This window comes from Leptinotarsa decemlineata, unplaced genomic scaffold (assembly GCF_025532065.1).
Source record: "Leptinotarsa decemlineata unplaced genomic scaffold, Ldec_3_MD MMD2_tig00027543_RagTag, whole genome shotgun sequence".
NCBI classification, from domain to species: Eukaryota; Metazoa; Arthropoda; class Insecta; order Coleoptera; family Chrysomelidae; genus Leptinotarsa; species Leptinotarsa decemlineata.
In genome coordinates, this window is record NW_027412721.1 from 1 (window position 1) to 2,500 (window position 2,500).

The window sequence follows — 2,500 nt, forward strand, 5'->3', positions numbered from 1 at the left end:
TTGCCGCGTCGTTGTCGTCGATTATGGCGCTAATGTTGTTCGTCGATCGTGTTGTGAAGCGTACGCTCTTTTGTCGAACGCGAACGCGCGATATACGACGATACATTTCGCCGTCGATGACGATGATGCCGACGACGCCGCCTTCGCCGGGTACCTAAGGAGTGTGTGACTGTTAAAAAACCGCTCCGTAGGAAATTATGTTTAATCGCGGTCGAAACGTGAAAGTTTTGTTTCGTACGAATTTTTACGTTACCGGATTACACAACGAGATTTCCGATGGTTGTGAAAGATATTCGCCCGGCCGTGTCAGTTAGAACGCATGGTAAATGAAATACTACGCGCGTCCTCTACACGACGAATATAAAAATTGAGTCGTGCGCGATTTCGGTACACGATGCCTCGTCTGAATATGTGGTGCCGTACGAATACGAAATCGTCGAGCGCTTCTCTTTTTTTATTTTTTTTTAACAAGTATATATATATTTATGTACGTTGTTGCATTGGTATAATCTCAACGCTTGCCGAATCGAGACGTCGAACTCTTGAAATTATTTTTTTTGAGTACGTCTAAATAAAAGATTACCCTGAACGGTGAATCACTTGGCTCGTGGGTCGATGAAGAACGCAGCTAATTGCGCGTCAACTTGTGAACTGCAGGACACATGAACATCGACATTTCGAACGCACATTGCGGTCCTCGGATACTGTTCCTGGACCACTCCTGGCTGAGGGTCGTATCAATTTCAAAGACTGCTCGGTTTTTCAAAATTGATATTTTGTAAAAACGTCGGAGCGTGTTGGATGATTGACGTGTTGTTGTTGTTGTTGTTTGTCGTCTATCGAGTCGTCTCGTTATTATAATCGTTATCTAAGTATTTTATCGCCTTCGCGGCGATGACACTTGGTAACAAAAATAAATACACGTTGACGACGACGACGACGACGCCGACGACGACAAAGACGCGGCATCTTAAAGTGCGAAAGCGCGACGAATCGTTTTTTCTCATCGCAAGATGAGAGAGAAACGTTACGTAGTTTGTACACAACGAAATCGTATCGAGTCTCCGTTGTTGGGAAAGCGGCTGCCACGGCAATATACAGGTTCACGCTTGCTTGTAGTGTGTGTGTGTGTATGCTCTCGTTACGCACGATCGTCGTGTCCGAGAATCTTTGATGAATCGAAGACGACGTCTGATCGTGTCGAGCAGCGTACGTACACACGCACACACATTATTACAGGACGTCGAGAACTTTTTTGTCCGTTTCGGTAGTTCTCTCTCGAAATAACGACGGACGAGACTACGTACGTCGACTCGTTGCTGTTGAATAAACTGAAAAATTATTTTATCGACCTCAGAGCAGGGTGAGACTACCCGCTGAATTTAAGCATATTACTAAGCGGAGGAAAAGAAACTAACTAGGATTCCCTCAGTAGCTGCGAGCGAACAGGGATAAGCCCCAGCACCGAATCCCGCGGGGTTAACCGCCGGGAAATGTGTGTTAGGGAGGATCCGTTTATCCCGGAGTCGTACGGCGCGTCCAAGTCCTTCTTGAACGGGGCCACAGCCCATAGAGGGTGCCAGGCCCGTAGCGACCGCCGTCAATTTCGGGAGGATCTCTCCTCAGAGTCGGGTTGCTGAGAGTGCAGCCCTAAGTGGGTGGTAAACTCCATCTAAGGCTAAATATGACCACGAGACCGATAGCGAACAAGTACCGTGAGGGAAAGTTGAAAAGCACTTTGAAGAGAGAGTTCAAGAGTACGTGAAACCGTTCAGGGGTAAACCTGAGAAACCCGAAGGTCGAAGGAGGAAATTCATCGCGTTTCGATCGTCGGCGTTTGACGGGTTTCGTGACGGACGGCGTTCGCGTCGTTCGCTCAGCTCGTTTTTCGAACCGATATCGAACGCGTGCACTTTTCCTCTTGTAGGACGTTGCGATCCGTTGGGTGTCGGTCTAAGGTCCGGGGTGGAGCCCACGTGAATTTTTCGCGTGGACCCTCGGTATCCCGGCCGACTCGCTCGACGGTTATAACGATGGCGCGGGGCCGCTACTTTATAATTAGCGTTCGGCTCGTGGCAAGCGCGTCCGGTGTTTGACGGCGATCGGACCTAGCGCCGATCCTGTCCCCGGGCGACTGTTGGCTACGATGTTCTCGAACAGACCTCGTTGAAACGCCGATCTGCAACGCTATAGCTTTGGGTACTTTCAGGACCCGTCTTGAAACACGGACCAAGGAGTCTAGCATGTGCGCGAGTCATTGGGACATAACTAAACCTAAAGGCGCAATGAAAGTAAAGGTCTACCTTGCGTAGACCGAGGGAAGATGAGCGGTTCGCCCTCAAAGTGGCCGCTCCGCATTCCCGGGGCGTCTCGTTCTCATTGCGAGAAGAGGCGCACCAAGAGCGTACACGCTGGGACCCGAAAGATGGTGAACTATGCCTGGTCAGGACGAAGTCAGGGGAAACCCTGATGGAGGTCCGTAGCGATTCTGACGTGCAAA

General features: G+C 49.8%; 1 non-coding gene and 1 pseudogene across 1 annotated transcript; both read left to right on the forward strand.

The window, feature by feature from the left end:
- The first annotated feature begins 580 nt into the window (after nucleotides 1-580).
- Nucleotides 581-735, forward strand: LOC141486959 (5.8S ribosomal RNA). Its single transcript, XR_012468134.1, has one exon. It is a non-coding gene; the product is annotated as a 5.8S ribosomal RNA (ribosomal RNA).
- A 613-nt stretch (nucleotides 736-1,348) lies between these two features.
- LOC141486974 (large subunit ribosomal RNA) overlaps nucleotides 1,349-2,500 on the forward strand; it is a 5,136-nt pseudogene continuing 3,984 nt past the window's right edge.